The 17,207-nt window shown below is 46.1% G+C and overlaps 1 long non-coding RNA gene across 1 annotated transcript; it reads left to right on the top strand.

The window, feature by feature from the left end:
* The first annotated feature begins 1,404 nt into the window (after positions 1–1,404).
* Positions 1,405–12,938, top strand: LOC111095372. The gene is made up of 3 exons (XR_005356368.1): positions 1,405–1,500; positions 3,640–3,760; positions 12,821–12,938. It is a non-coding gene; the product is annotated as an uncharacterized LOC111095372 (long non-coding RNA).
* Positions 12,939–17,207: the final 4,269 nt, after the last annotated feature.

Raw genomic sequence — 17,207 nt, 5'->3', positions numbered from 1 at the left:
AAGAAGTCCTCAGAATAGTTAGAGGGAGAGGCCAGGTCTCAATTTGCTGTTGAGGTGAGTGAATTTCATAATTTACTTCATCATTGTTGGAAGTTCCCCCAAAAATCATTACTGTCCTTGTTAACCCATTACCACCTACAAAATCATGGTGGCCAGGCTCTCTACAAACTAGCCATCTGGCATAATGCCAGATGTAAAATGATTCCCATGCCCTCCCTTCCCTTAACACACTGTTCACCACTCACACCTCCCTAGGGCTCACCAATATGACCTTGAAGTTGAACTTGGCCATTCCCACATGGTCTATCCCCCACTCACCCGCGAAGGCTCAAAGCACTGAGCTGCTTTCCTGCACACCCACTCCACTCATCACATGGAAAGTGTGAGCATAAACACCCTGGTGTTACTGAAGCAATGAAGGCTGCACCAGCTGTCTGTTTCCCTTGAGTCGAACCAAAATACTCACAACTGACAAACGGAAGGAAAGGAAGACAGAGGAAGTATGTCGAAGTTAAAAGCTTTTCAAAGAAGAAAGGAAGGGAGGGAGAAGGAAGGGAGGAAGGAAGGAAGGAAGGAAGGAAGGAAGGAAGGAAGGAAGGAAGGAAGGAAGGAAGGAAGGGAGGAAGGAAGGGAGGAAGGGAATTGGAGCAAAGAAAGGCTGTCCAAACAGCCTTATGACATGAATTGGGGCTCTGTCTCCCAAAAGCTCCCATGTGTGTGCTTCCCATCCGCTGCCGGGTGCCCTGTGCACACTCCTCAGAAGACCTTGGTCTCATTTTTCTTCCTCATCCCCTCCCCCAGTTGCTTTTCTCTCTATACCCCCTTTCCCTCTGGAAGGCAAGGAAAATTAATTAAGGAAATCTTTTTATCTTTAAGACTTAAATAGATGTTCTTCTCGGTGGAGGCCTGGAGGTCAGTGGAGATAAAGTGAGAAATAGCCTGGCTTATGGTGAGCAGGGCACAGAGGTCCACCATCTGTTCAAATGGGGAAAACAATGAGGAATCGTATTTAGAAGCAGCCAGGGGTACATCTCATCAACAGAAACCATACTAACAGATGAAGAAATCAAAAAGGATGCCCATAGAAGCATTCCAAAACATCGATGCCATAAACAAACCAAAATATTTTAATGATGAGATATAAACAACTTGCTGGGGAAAACTGGGTTGAGTCTAACCATTCTCCATGGCAAAGCACTCCCCACACCCTCAAAGGGAGGCCTCCCAGTTTGGCCAAGCGATGTGTCCCATCACCCTGGAGCTGATGAGGAAATACAAGTCCCTTGGGGTGACCACGTTAACCCAGTTTGCCTGAGACATCCCTGGCTTCATCCCTGAGAGTCTCATCTACCACCAACCCCCTCAGACCCACGCAAACTGGGACAGTTACTCATTCTGCCCCTCCCTCAGCTGGGCATTGGTCCTGGCCAACTGTAAGAGGCCTCTTACCAGAAACTGGGCTCCTCGGTCCTCATTCCCAGCTGTGGCCACCACAAATAGGTGAGTGAGGAGGCCAAAATGTCCCTTACCTTTCTGGGTACCAAGATTGATAGCTTTAAAAACAGTGACTTGCATGCTGGGTTCATTAAAGTAAGACAAGCCTGCTTTTTCTCTCTGGTACTGGTTGAGGGATTACCCTTGTACCCATTTCAAATACTTAGCTTTAAATATAAATGGTCAAGACTGAGCCACGGCAATGTGCAAGGTCAGGAGATGCATTGATTTCCACTCCCCACATCTAATGAATGGCTAAATGCTCTGTTAGGCTTGAGCAGGACTCCTTCTGAGACCAACTACCCCCAAGAATCACCCTTCAGAAATAACCAGAGGCAGACAACCATGGTGGATGGCCTGGGCATCTTCAGGCAAAAACAAGCAGAAAAAAATGGCCTGAGCAATTTCATCCTCATTTCTCATCCATCCTCATTGCTCTTCAATAAATTTCCAACCCTGACTTGAGGTTCCTCCAGGTGATTCCCCTGTGTGCTGATGTGATGATTCACCTAGCTATGCTCAGGTGGACCCAGCAGGTAGACCTGTGAGCCTGAAGGAACCAGGCACTGGTTGGGGAGATTTGGGCTGCTTCCATTCAGAGGAAAGAAGGGACAGAGAAAGCCTACAAAAAAAAAATAAACACTAGGCCAACACATTCACTATGCTTTAACCACAAAGAAATCATCATGAGACCAGCCTCCTTTGGACAGCTATGGAAACTCTAAATGTGTAACACTTTGTGACATTACTAGGACCAAATAGCCCCCATTTCCTCACGAACTCCATGAGGAACTTCCATCCCTGACCCCTCCCTGAACTCTCAAATGTCTCATCTCTTTCATTTGGGGTTTACTGACAATGACACCCCAATACCACCATGCCTCTCCCCAGTGAACAAATGGCCCAAAGAGATTTCAGACGTGCAGAAAAGAGGAGCTGTGGGTTGGCTATACTGGCCCAGACCCCCTCAAAATTAATTTGGAATAAAAGCCAGGAGACAGCCAAGACAAAACAGCAGAAGAGCAATGCCGTGTTTTCAGGATTACCGCCAAGTATCGCCTTTAGAACCAGGCTCTGAAAAGTAATAATGGCATACCAAGGGAAGATCACTTCTGCTCCTTCATGACCCAGAATAAAGGGGGAGGATGTGAGGTGTGTTTTCACAGATGCCTCCGCCAAGGCCTGGGAGGTCATAGCTACTGGGAGCTCAGGGACTCCAGGGGTTCTCAGGTCTAGGTCCTTAGCCCTTGCGACCCTTGCCCAGCATTGCTGCTAATGCTACAGAAAGCAAGGTGGCCAAGGACACTGATGCCGATGCCATGAAATTTTAGTAATGCAGGATATTACACTGGCTTCTCTAAATTTCTCCAGGAACACTTCAAGTTCCAACCCTTTAGACTCTTCACCCTGACCACACTGAGCTGAATCCCCCCGATGTGCCCTGCTGGCTCCTGCTCTCTAGCACACTATGGTTGATCAAAATAGTAATCGTGGCTAACAGTATTCACAGAGCTCAGATCTGGACCCAGGCCTCTCTGACTGGCAAACCACATCTGTGTTTCCTTTCCCCACTCCTCAGGGTGCAGGCTCCCTTGACATCAAGCCCCAGGCATGCCCGCCAATCCTTCAAGTTCTAGGAGCATCTCCCTGACCCTTTACAGTCTGGGCACACTTCTGCTCCTTGGCACCCTTCCTTGAATTGGGCTTGCTTTTCTCCCAGATCTTACCACACGGGTGAAATCATAGGTTAACTTATCTCTCCCTTCTCCTGCAGCCTCCAGTCAATGAGGGCCCAAGGGGGCTGGAACTTGCAACCGTCTCTCTGTGCCCAAAGGCAACAACTACCTAGGACATCATAAATGCTACTGTGTGTGCCCTATGAGATCAGGATCTATGCCTACCTCACTCCCCCTCACATACGTCATGTGGAGGGCACAGCACATAGTAGGTGCTCATCAAACATTAGTCCAGTGCATACTTATGGACAAATGGATGATGAGCATTCAATCCTATTGGGGACTTCAATGTTCACAACCCAAACACTCTTATCAATGATTGAAGCATTTCTCAAATGTTTCTTTTACCTCCCTCTCTGTGCTCTGTTTTGTTTGTTTGTTTGTTTGTTCGTTTGTTTTTATGGATTAGATCAAAGCTTAACACCGTGTGACTGTGACAAAACAGATTCATTGCGTGACACTGTCTGAATTGCTCCCAGAATGGAAGTCTCCACCCCACTTGGCCACCGCTCAGGCTGATGCTCTTTCAGGTACACTCCATGGTCCAGCCTGCCAGTTCACTATTCACTGTAGCTTCACAGCCTGGGGCAAACATTTCAACCAAATAGGCATGCTTTAAGTGCACACTATGAGCAGCAGAATATAAAAGGTATTCTGCAAAAATATGAGTAAGATCAGTAGTCACTTCTGAGAGCTTTACAACGAGAATATAAGATGAGACATTAACTAATAAGTATGACATATGGGAAACAGGTTTTCCCTGGCAAGAGGACAGGTTGCTATGGGAAGACACAGACACAGAAGATGCTACTTTTGGCTGTGCAGAGGCATGCTTTGATGGCAGAAGCTCTTAAGTTGGAGAGCCTGCTGAATGAATAGGATTTTGACGGGGGTAGGAGAAAGGCATGCATTCTATGAGGGAAGAGCAACAGGGTAATTATAAAGGGAACCGAGGTGGGGGTGTACAGGACAGCTTTGCAGATACCATGTGTGCAGTGAGTGTCCAGAGAAGAACCCTGGAGAGGTGAGGTGAGCCAAATACTGCAGATCTGCAGGCCAGGCTGGGAAGTAGTTATGATAACCCACAGGCAGGAGAGGGACACTGAATGTGGGGAGACCTTGTAGGGCAGTGTGCACAAGGGAAAACATCCCGCTTTTCTCCTGGAGGACAGTCACCCAGCTCAGCAACACCCCTATGATGTGAAAGGCCCTGTCTCCACTCTCCCAGGGTTCCCTGTGGGCCTGACCTAGAGAACAGATGGATTTGGAAAGTTGGTGCTACTCAGCAGTGGGCATCCAGAAAGCAAGGGGTGACCTTGAAGTGCTTGCCAGTCTTTTCAATGTTATGTGAAAACTTTTCTTTCCTTCTTCCCATGTCCTTCCTCTTCTTTGAGGTTCACCCAGCCCATGAGCATCCCTGGAGAGGAAGGGAGGGAGAGGTGCTCTTCCAGGTCCTAGCAACCTTTGCCCTCTAGACTTGCTTCACAGCCAGCCTGTGAGCACAGAAGCTCTGGCTATGGTAACCACAGCAGCGGCTGCCCACTGGATACCTGCATCGTTGCTCTTTGCTCAGTAAAGCTTGAGAGGCTTAGAATGGCAAGTGTCATTGGGAGACAATGTGTCTCAAGTGTCACTGGGAGAGGTGGCATAGCTTGACCTGAAGCCATGTTTGCCTCAGCTTCCAAAAGAAGCTGGCAGGTCTCTGCAGCAATGAAGGAAGCATCTCCAGACCTGCCTCAAGGGCTGGAGGACCTCTTAGAAAGGAGAGCCAGCTGGCATAAGGGCTGAAAAAGGGGCAAAGAAAGAGAAAAGATGGGAAATATTCCCTGGACGTGGCCACTCCCCAGGTCCTGGGGCCCAGCCCCTCACAGAGGCCCAGTCACAGCGCTCAAGGACTGCCATAAGGGGGTGAGAACAGCAAGGGGGTGATTTATTTTCCTCCTCTGTGAGAATCTGCAGCAGAGAGACCTCTTTTGGTGTGAGAGGTGACAAGGTGCCTCCCTCTAGAGTGCATGCGCAGGGGACAAATCAAGCAAACAACTTCCCCAGGCACATGTGTACACCCCAGTACTCCTATGACCCCTTGACCAGAATTTGAGGACAGAATCTCCCTTTTAGCAGAGGAAGGCAGATTTAGAGGAATCCTGTTATATAACATAGTTATGCCCCCATTTTTAAATTCAGGCTGGGTTTCTCTGGGAAAATGTTTGTGGCTAATCCATGATACCACTTTTTTTCCAGCAAGCACACCTCGCTTCCCCACTCTTTCAACCCCTTCTCTCCTTAACCCCATTCATTCTGAATGGCACTCCCCAAAAAATGGAAAAGGAAGCTTAGCACTTATATGAACTTTAAAGAACGTGCTTAACATCTTGTCTGAGCATGATAAGCTCTAGCAGAAATAAAAATATCTAAAGGAAAGGGTTCAATTAAAATCATCTGCTCTCACATTCAAAATTCTTTTCTCCCTGATTCTTTATTCTCGCTCATAGAGACTTCTGAAGAGTATCCTTCCATTTCTCTAAGCAACGGTATCATTTACTGTCCTTCCAGCTTTTCCTGTCTCTTGCCCCTAAAACTTTCCATGGGCTTTATGTGCTTTGTGATTAATGATGATTTAAGAGGGGTGTTGTAACAAATATGAGCAGCCTGGCCCATTTGAATGTAAGGCCCAGAATCCTGGCAAGGGCATCCTACTGATTCCCCCCAGGGATAATGTAGACCACCACTAGTCTTTGTGTGTCCACCAGCCTCAGAAGATCCCAAAGATCATCTTGGTAATTTACAACAATGGTAAGAGAGGGTTCTCTGTGTACACAGTGGGGAGTGCTGGGGATACAACCATACAGTGTCTGAGAATATCTGTAGCAACTGGGCAGGGAGTGTATCACCTTTGCAGATGCTATTATTCTAGGAGGGTCAATGAAATTAAAAACAGGCCTCTCTCCACTTCAACAATTTGTCTCTGCCATGATTTGCTCAGTTCTGCAGAATATTAGTTATGTGTCTGCCATACACTTGGAGGTTGAGGCTTAGAAAGAGGAGTGGTTTGTCCAAGATCACACAGGCCATCAGGACAGAGCCCAGAAAAAAAATACTTCCCACCAAATCCTCCTTTGTCACAGTGCTACCCTGGATGGCACACTTCTTGCAGACAGGACATGTGAGCAACCAACTGAGCTGGATGTTAGGAGTACACAGAGAAGCAGCATAAGCTGAGCCTTCCTCTCTCAGCTCTGTTACAGTGGAGGACTTGGATCCAAGGAATTATATAAAGAATTACAAAATGTGGTCTTGTGATAGAAATAATATAGGGGTTTAGAGGGAGGAACATGAGAGGTTGGCCCTTTTTTGGATAGACATGGGCAGAGATGAAAATTAAGCTGAGACTTACAGTATAAGGAGTCACCCATTTGAAGAATGGAAGCTGGGACCTTCCAGAAGAAAGAGAGAAGAAGGGGGATCATGAGAAAATCTGAGCTATCAGTGGTTGAGCATCTGCCTTTGGCTCAGGGCATGATCCCAGGGTCCTGGGATTGAGTCCCACATCAGGCTCCCCACGGGGAGTCTGCTTCTCCCTCTATCTATGTCTCTACCTTTCTCTGTGTGTCTCTCATGAATAAATAAATGAAATATTTATAAAGGAAAGAAAAGAAAATCTGAGCTAGGAAAGGGTTTGGGTGTTGTGTTGCCAAGCTAAAACCAAGGCCAGTGTGGTTGGAAAATAGGGAGAAAAGGCCAGGAGGACAAGGAGGAGTAGATTAGGACCAGCAGGCAGGCTGCGTTCAGTGATTTGAATTTCATTATAAATGCATAGGAAGCCATTGAAAAGTCTTAGCAGAAGAATGACATGATCATATATACATAACCAAAACCATATTCTTGCTGTGTTAACATGGATTGTAGGAGGGTAGGTAGGAGTGGAAGTGAGCAGAGCAGTGGCTTTGCAGGACTCCTCCAGAGAAGGTTTTCTTGGACTAGATCAGTGGGATACAGAAATCAGGGTGAAATGGATGGAATTGAGCCATGTGACAAACTTGAGGGTGGGCTGTAATGAGGAAACAAGACAAATCACAGCATCCTACATATCTGTGACTCAGATTACTGCACAGGTGGTCATGCCATTGACAGAGTTAGGGCCAGAGAGCATGGGGATGGGCTTTACAGAAACATGATGTGGACATAGCAGGTCTGTGGTATGAGATACAGGAACTGTGAGTGAAAAATAGCAAGAGGTCAGTTTGAGATGAGGGTCAGGAGCTCAGGACAGAGGCCTGTCTGGAAAGACACTTTTGAGAATCTTGGTTTGAATGGTGATGTTTAAGTCTGGAGAGAGAGATGATGATACTCCCTTAAGGGAGGGAAGAGGAGGTGTGGCCTCCAGCCTCAAGAAAGCCCCAAACTTTGGAGGTCAGGCAGGAAAGACAGTAAGGGTGACAGGAGAAGCAGCCAGTGATGTAGGGAAACAAAACAAAAAACAAAATATTTCAAAATCTAGGAGAACGAGAATCAAGGAAGGGGGAATGAGTATGAGCCAAGCAGGATGCTAAGGGGAGGGCACTTCCTATGGAAATGGGGCGGCCAGAGACACTGTCAGGAGAAGTCTGGGTGGGGGGTGGTAGGGCAAAGACAGAAACCAGCGTGGATCTGTTGATGAGTGAGGACTGCATGAGTGGAGAAACTTCTTCTCAAGAAGTTTGGTTATGCTGAGAGCAGAGAAATGCAGCACAGCTAGAGGATGAGTGTCTAGTGAGGCTACTGTAAGATGGGAAATCCTCGGGAAAGAATGAGTGTGCAAAGAGGGGTTCGTGATGGAGGAGACAGACGGGCTGACAGAAGGAGTGAGGGTTGGTCCAAATACAAGTGAGCACTTAGGTGGGCACAGTTCATATCTGAGCCTGTGTGTCCTCACGGACATGCAAAGTGGGCACATCAGGGAAGAGTAGCAGTGGAGGAGGGAGCACGGACAGCCCAAGGAAAGTCTCTATCCCTCTCGAGACATGGGGGGTCCATTTGACGATTTTGTATTTGGTGTGAATCCATAATAAATAAGTTAAGTAGTTAATTAATAAAATAAAGTGAATCTGGACAGCCCTGTGGTGTGACCTCCTCTGGCCATGTCCAGCACTCACTGTGAGGACTATGATAGTTAATCATATGAATCACCCTGGCTAGACTATGGTACCGTATGACCATGATATGGTCAACTATTATTCTGGATGTTTCTATGAGGGTTTTTTTTAATGACATTAACATTTGAATCAATGGCCTTTGAGTATAGCAAATTGTCCTCCATAACATAGGTGGGCCTGATCCAATCAGTTGAAGGCCAGAACAGAACAAAGCATGATGTCTTCTGAACAAGAAGGAATTCTGTAGCAGATAGACTTTGGATTGAGCTGCAACACTGGCTCTTCCACAGATCTCCAGCGTGATGGCATAGTTTGTAGATTTTGGAGTTGACAGCCTCCATAATCATGGAAACCAGTTCCTTAAAATCTCTCTCTCTCAATCTCTCTCTCTCTCTCTCTCTCTCTCTCTTCCCTCCCCCCTCTCTTTCTCTCCTCTCTCTCTTTCTCTCTCTCTTTCTGTATCTATATACCTGCTATTGACTGTATTTCTCTGGAGAAGCCTGACTAATACAGGAACTAAGATGCTCGTGGAGGCCAACCCAGAGCTGGAAGTGAGGGACAGATAAATGAGGAGAATTTCAAGCAGGTGTTTCGAGTAAACACTTCCTTGCTCATGGGATGCGCTCTCTGGATTCACAAGGACCTTGATTTGCTAAGGAGACCACTGGGCTGGAAAAAGCAAAGCCAGGTTGGAATCATATCCTAGTATTGAGTGGAGAATGGACAAGTTTCTCTCCATCTGTGATGTTCTTTCATCATGAAGACCTTTCTCCTCCTCCTTCAGGAGAGATTGTCCCAGCCTCTGGCTAATCCTGAGCCAGGGGTTTTATAGATCTCAGGAAAAAGAAGGGATATAAAATAGTTCAAAACAACCCCTTCCTGGGATCATTTCTATGGGTACCTTATTCAAGAAGTCCATAATATAATCCTTTTTTAACCTTCCCTGCAAGTGGGACCACATACAGCATAACAGAGCCACAGCAAAATATGGAAGAAAGGTGACCAGTGAAGATGTTAACTTTACAATCCTGTCACCAAATCACCAAATCTGCAATGCACTCTTATGACCTTACTGGTAAAAAGAAGGATCCCCAGCACTACATAATACAAGATGATCAAACACTCAACACCCGATACTGGAGATTCGCAGCAGCTTCTGAGTCACACATACTCACAATTCAGATGAGGAGGACACGGCACCATTCAGGGCCATATGGGTGTGGCACTCAGGAGCAGAGTGAATGACCATGAGCTGTGACTGGCAGGCTTTGCAGGGTCAAGAGGGTGAGGTGACCATTGGTTCTTACGGGAGAATATGAATGGTTTATTTGAACAACTCCTTGAGTTGGCAGGGACATGAAACCATCGAGCTGAGGATGCTGCAGGAAGCACCTGACCAGGCTGGTCGGGGTAGTGACTGGGCAGGACCCGTTCCCAGCTGTATGAAGGCCATATCTGGTGAGGGTTTGGGGGACCTGTAAGTCTCCCAGATGTCAAGGCAGCAGCACTTGAAATGCTACATCTTGCAATGCAGAGCTCCAAATTCTTGTTTTTAAATGTTGTGATTATCTTGTGAACAGCACATTTATAATAAAATATTTTGGTATGTGTTAAAGGAATTAATGAGAAACGTAAATATTTGAAATATACCATAATTTATTTTTTAAAAATGTCTATCCATATGTCTTAGCTCAGGCTGCTGTAGCAAAATACCACAGACTGGATGGCTTAAACAACAGAAATTTATTTTCTCACAGTTCTGGGGGCTGGAAATCCAAGATCCGGGTCCCAGCATGCTCGGGTTCTAGTGAGAGCTCTCTTCCTGCATTACAGATAGCTGCCTTCTCTCTAAGTCTACACATGGCCGAGGCAGAGAGAGAGCACTCTCTGGGGTCCCTTCTGATAAGAGCACTAATCCCATAATGAGAGCCCCCACCTCGAGACCTCATGTGAACCTGATTATCTTCCAACGACTCCATCCCCACATACTATCATACTGGGGCTTACAGCCAGTTGCGGGGAGGGAGGGGGGGACATGATTCCATTTCCTGCAGCACACAGTGGGAAACCACTCAATAAATAAAAAGAAACAAGATATTGATACATACAACCCTGTGGGTGAAGCTTAAAAGCATAGTGTTAAACCAGACACAAGACTATTTCATGATTCCACTTATACAACATTCTACAAAATGTAAAACAATACGGCCAGAGAGCCAATCAGTAGGTGGCAAGGGCTAAGGGGAAGGGGTGGGATTTACTACCCACCTTACTACCCACCAACCACCTTATACCTTAGGCGCATAAGGGAATTTTTTTCGGAGCAATGGATGGAACTGTTTTATATCTTGACCATGGTCATGGTTATACCACTACAGGTATTTATCAAAACTTATCCAGACATACACTTTAAAAAAAAAAAGGTGAATTTTATCACATGTGACTTATTCCTTAATACACCTGACCCCCTGAAAAAAATCATCTTCTAATGAGATAATGCTTTATAGTTAACCATGCATTTTTTCATCCATTACTTTGTTGATTTCACAACAACTTGGCAAAGTGATATTATTACCTTCATAGGAAACAAGGCATCAGGAGGTTGGTGACTTCTGAGCTCCTCCAGCCTGAGATCCTATCTTCTGAGTCCTAAACGAGACCTCTTTCCTCTCTGCCTGGAAACTCTGATTAGGCAGTAATGTCAATCACAGCCCCCTCTCCTGCCCTGGACTGCACTCTGTGATACATGCTTTCCACTCATTCTTTTGTTTTCTTCTCACTAATAAGCTCTAAGGGAAGGATCACTGTCCCACTTTACAGATTAGACCAGAGAAGGCATAACTAATTGGTCCAAGAGAGTGAGAGCATTACAATTTGAACCCACAGCTAGATGGCTAATTAGACTTAAGGTTTCCCACACCAACCCCACGCTTCTCAAAACAAATCCAATTCCAGATAAGAACTAAAAAAAAAAAAAAAAAAAGCCAGAGTCGCAGGGAAATAAAATAATTATGAGCCCCTTCAAGCAGAGAAGGTTAACAAGACAATGTTCTCCAGTCTTCTGGGTATTTTTTTAGTTCATTAGTCTTTAAAATTTTTCAAACTCTCCAGACATTTCCTGAAAGACTCTGCATCCAGTAAATCCAGTCACCTTTCTTAATGCCCCATCCACCTGTCCTAGACTTTCTGTTCTGCCCACAGCACAATCCTGCGCGGACTACAAGTTGATCAGCAGAAGATGAGAATGCTAGGCTAGACCAAGAGGTCTTAGCTATAGACATTGGTGGCACTTCTGCCACTGTTTCACAAACCCCAGGGCAGGGGCACACCCTCTAGCTCCCCCTATAATGGGTACCATCTCTAAGTGCTTTTTCACTGGAAGAAGAGGGTCGTGACATGAGAAGAGAAGAGATCTTTTCCTTGCCCTTGTCATACGGGTAACTGTAAGCTTTACAAATATCTCTATGGCATTCCCCTCCCACAGACCCAAAACTGATGCCAGCAGATTCCACTTTGTAGATGGAGGATCTGGGGCAGAAGAGGGAAATGTCTTGCCTGGTTCCTTGCAGTAGGAGGAAAGGAAAAAATTTTGAATACCTTCTGGGAGTTTTATGTGTTGTGCTATTAATAGTTGACATCAATGGAACATGTTCTGTACGTCAGGAATGCTTTCTTAATGACAATATATCTATGAAACACTTCCTCTATGTCACTTTTATATACATTATATCATTTAATCTACTCAACAAATCTATTTGATAAGTACCATTACTATCTCCACCTTACAGATGCCAAAATTGAGGTTTATAACCATTGAGCGATTTGCTTCAGGTCACACAGCTACCACATGACAGAGGCATTTCAAACCCAGAGATGCTGGCTTCAAAGTCTCAATTCTTTGCATGACACCACCTCACCCACAATGTTGGACCGCTACCCTCTGCGTAAGTCCGGTGTTTCCATCTCCAAAATCAGCTCCGAACTCCATCTAATCCAAAAGAGGAGGTGGGTATTTTAAAGGAACATTTAAGTCGGTACATTTCACTACTCTTTTCCCACAGGAAAAAAAAATCCTGTGTATCAACTAATATTTCACAAACATTTTCTGAGCTTCTACTACATCTCAGGCCCTATACTAGATGCTTGCACATTATGTTACCTAACAGATAATTTAGAAATTCAGAAACAGCCAATGCATGCTCCCCCTCCCCACTTAGCATACATCCCTAATCAATCAGTATGCTCACTCCATTTGGGTCTAAAGGCAGCCTCAGAGCCCTTCTCAACACAGAGATCCAAAAATGCTGCTAAATTCTGGCAGCATCACACTTAAGGAAGCCTACTGGACCTTCGTGCTGCAGAATCCAGGCAGAAATGACCATGAAACGACAACATGGAACGGAGTATTTTGAGCAGAAGTTCTGGGATTAAAACCTTGTTCTACTTCTCATTAACTAGGTGTGAGCAAGTAAATTAAACTCTCCTAGCCTCATGGAGATGACAGGAAGATCTCATCTGTGTCACAGGACTGCGGGACCCCGAATTGTTGGTGGGAGTGAGAAGAGAAGGCTTTATAGGCTTTACCAGAGGCCTGAGGTGAGGGTCGTAGCAAGAGACCAGACAGTGAGAGAACACAGAAGACAGGTTTTTGCCAGGAAGTAGCCTAAGATTTCCTGCAAAGGAACCATGTTGGGAGTGGGATGCCTTCAAGGTCAAAATGCCCCGTGCTTCGGGCTCCCTACAGGGAGCCTGCTTCTCCCTCTGCCAGTGTCTCTGCCTCTCTCTCTCTCTCTCTCTCTCTCTCTCTGAGTCTCTCATGAATAAATAAATCTTTAAAAAACAAATGCCCTGTGCTATACCATGGGATGGAGTTTATTATGCATGATGGTGGTAGTCTCACAGGTAAATGGTGGGGCTAAGCCAGGCCCCAGGCAGAAACAGCCATGCCAAGGAGGAACTGGCTGCCTGGTTTGACTCCCAGTACAGTCACACATACCAGCTGTGTGATCTTGGGCAAGGTCTTTAATGATGAAAAGGTGGAGAAACAGAGTAGCCAGGATGTGGATGCGTTACCCTTCATAGGCCCTGTCTTACTTCCTTCTCAAAGCAAAGTTGCTGCATAGGCATAATTGTCCTCTTTTAACGGATGATGAAGAGACTCAGAGGTTACACGACAGGCCAAGGACAGGAGAGTCACAGAGCTGGGCTTCCCCCCAGGGTGGTCTGACTTCTACAATGACCATGGCCTTCCTCCTGCTGCCCATTGCCTGGGCTGTGATCTGTACCCTGGCACACTTTGCTATGCCCACATAATACCTTAACAGCTTGCCTTCCTCCAATGTTTTCCTATAGTGGATGCACCATGAATGCCTCATGAGCTGAAAGGGAAGGAGGAGAAGATGCAGAATTACAAAGACAAGGTCATAAGAAGGACAAGTGAGGGCTACAAGCTGGCAGGCTTTTGCCCTTGGCCAGTCTCAGAGAAGTGGCCCAAGTGAAGCCTGGGCCTTCTGTACCTGTCACCAGCTCCTAATGGGGGGAGCACTGGGTATGGCTAAAGCATCCATCAATTTCCAAATACAGTGCTAAATGATGTATCTGGGTCATAAATACTGTATAAGCACTTTGCAAACAGGTCCATTTTTGTCAGCATTTCATTCCTTTTATACATCATTACCTATTCTGACCATTTAGAGCAAACTGTTTGAGAAGAAGCACGGCCCACAGCTAGCCATAGCCCCTCTTAGATTATTCTCCAAAGACTTGGCAGGGTGATGGAGGAAAGATGAGGGCAGATATTTATCATCCTCAGATCTGCTCAGAGTCCAGCCCACCTGATCAGACTGTCAAAGTGCAACCTAAGGGGTTTTATTTGAGCCTCCCTGTGGCCATCGAGCCCTTGCTATGAGCCAGGGATCTACAGCGTCATGATAGGAGATGCAATTTCTCTTTTAGACAGCCAGCTCTGCCTGGAGGCTGCTTTGCAAAAGTCATCCAACTTTGCTGGGCTAGAGGGCCCAACACTAGAGCAATGGTGCCCATCATCCTTCGGTAAAGACACTGGCTGTCCCAACCTCCATCACCGAACTGCCAGTGTGACCCAGCTGAAGGGTGGAGAAGCTTCAGAGGTATAGCCTGGTTCAGGGAGGAGCTTCTGGTGGGGGGAGGCCAATTTCTCAAATAACTCAATCAGCATTGAACTTCCAGGTTCAGTTTCTTTACATCCTAACGTAGGGAATGGGGTGTTCTTCTGGTAAGGGTGGATTTGCTTGTGGCAGACTGCCCCTCCTGCTGAAGCAACTAGAAAAATAAAAGATACTTAAAATATCTGTTTGAAGGCATCAGAGAACTGCCAAAGAAGCAAGGACTTGTTACAAGAGTGCAGAGTGAAGAGGAAACAAGGGTGAGTCATCATTTGACACTGATTCTCCCCTGGTGACATTTGCCATTTCCATTACAATCACCAGTGGCCAGAAAGCTGAACAAAATTTAGATGTCTTAAGAATTTCAAAGGAGGGCAGCCCAGGTGGCTCAGCCTCATTGGTTTAGCGCTGCCTTTAGCCCAGGGCATGATCCTGGAGACTCGGGATTGAGTCCCATGTCAGGCTCCCTGCATGGAGCCTGCTTCTCCCTCTGCCTGTGTCTCTGCCTCTCTCCTCTCTGTGTATTCTCATGAATAAATAAATAAAATCTTTAAAAAAAAAAAAAAAGAAAGAAAGAAAGAACTTCAAAGGAATAAAGTTGGAATCCAGAACCCACCAAGCAGCCAAGGCTCCAGAAAACAGTCTGGACTCTCCATTGAGAACCCTAAAGGGCTTCCTGCTAGGAGTTGGGCAAACAGGGTCACAGAGACTGAAGTCCCCCTTCAAGTCAGCCAAGACACCAAGCACACCAGGCAGATGCTACCAGGCAATCGGAGCTGGCACGCCAGGTGGAAGCTTGTGTGTCCCGTGAAGAGCTCTGACTCTGGAGTCAGAAAGACCTGTTAAGTTCCCATTGTATGCCCAGGTCCCTTAACCATTCTGCCCCACAGTCTCCTACTCTTAGAACAGAGGCTGAGGGAAGCAACACAGAAGTGCCTAGAACCTCCCCCAAACACATATGCAGAAACAGAATCTGAGGCGAGTGGGGAGGAACAGTGCACTTTAAGGAGGCAGGAGACTGGACCATCCCCAGTGACGCTGATGTTGGACAAATCACTTGACATCTCTGGGTCTCAGTTTTCTACCTTATTAATCAGGTGGTTGGATTACAACCTCAAGGGTCACTGGTGACTTTAAATTCTCTGTTTGTCTGCTGGGCATCTTGCAAAGTCTAAGGTAGATAGATGAAAAATAGATGATAGATAGATAGATAGATAGATAGATAGATAGATAGATAGATAGACCTCTCTGTGTGTCTCTCATGAATAAATAAATGAAATCTTTTTTAAAAATGTTTTTATTAGGACTTCCTTTGTCAAAGGGCCTCTAGCAGACATCACATGCTGGGGAGGGGATCAGGGGACATTTCTGCCTGTACTTGAGCAGCTTAGTCTCCCAGGTCCAGAGCTCAGGATGCCCCTAGATCATCCCAGTCCAGGTACAGCATTCCCCCTCTTCCAGAGCTGTCTCCTATCTCAGGCTACAGAGCGCTCAAAGCCAGTAGACGAGGAGAAAGGATTTATTTAAAAATCCTAAGAGCCTACCAGCTGACTTTGGCAACAAAAAGCATTACATTTGAACCTGTAGCCTCTCCCTTAGGAAACTACAGAATTCCCGGAGGCTCTCTCTGATACTAGACTTGCAGAGATGCTCTTTTATCTGGTGGGTGGAGGGACCTATGAGGAGTGTCTGGGACTTGTGCCAGCTTCTGCAGACACCTGAGCTTAGAGTTGGCCTGGAGAAGGGGTGATAATGTCCCTGGAGCACATCTTGAGGAAAACATACAGACAATATAGGAGGTGTTGGCAAGTGGAGGCAAGTTAGGGGCTCCATGCACTGCTTCTGAGAGACAAGTGGGACCAGGATCAGTTTACCCAGGATCCCACCCTTCTTCATAGGGTTCTAGGGTGAGGAACTGAACATTCGCACCCCCCCCACACACACACACATAGAACTGTGTGACAATTTCATTGCTACTGGAAGATTGCATTGATCAATCAGTGCTTTGATTACAAGGGTGAACACCTGACCCAGATTGCCTGGATTTGAATCCGAGCTCAGCCACTTTCTACCTGTGCAACCTTGGGCAAGTCACTTGACTTCTCTGTGCCTTCGTTTCTTCATCTGTAAATCGGAGACGATAATTCTGTTTCATAAAGTTGTTCAGAGTTAAATGAGTGCTTGAACATTCAGCCCTTGATAAGCTCTACCCAAGTCTGAATTATTATAAAGGTCTTGTCTACAGTTGCTTCAGTGCCCTTGATGTGAGCAAATGCATCCCTTTGGCTGATTCCTTATAATTTCTCTGATGACTTGTGGGCATGCCATGGTACAGCTTCAGCCTTTTTCTTCTGAGCTATCATCTCCCCCACTTGGGGTAACAACCCCTTATTGGCTTTTTCTCTTTCTCCAACCCACAGGAAATACTCCCATTTGACCTTAGTCCGTGGGGATGCAATGACTTTCCAAAGGCATCCCTTCTGTTCAACGAGTCACCTGCAGACAGCTTCAGCCACACACTTTTGCTCTGTAGATTCCCCAATTTGAGATAGATATCAGACCACTGTGGCTTTCAAGCACTAGGGGATGCTTGCCAAGATCTTTGAGAATTCCCATTAATATCCTTCTCAATAGGTTTGGGATCAGAAAGAAAGTATCCCCTGGTCCTCTGCCATCAAGAGTAAAAAAAATCAGTGCATAGC

This window comes from Canis lupus, chromosome 3 (genome assembly GCF_011100685.1).
Source record: "Canis lupus familiaris isolate Mischka breed German Shepherd chromosome 3, alternate assembly UU_Cfam_GSD_1.0, whole genome shotgun sequence".
Lineage (NCBI taxonomy): Eukaryota > Metazoa > Chordata > Mammalia > Carnivora > Canidae > Canis > Canis lupus.
Note: the sequence above shows the minus strand (reverse complement) of the source record. Positions and strands in the feature narration are given on the sequence as shown.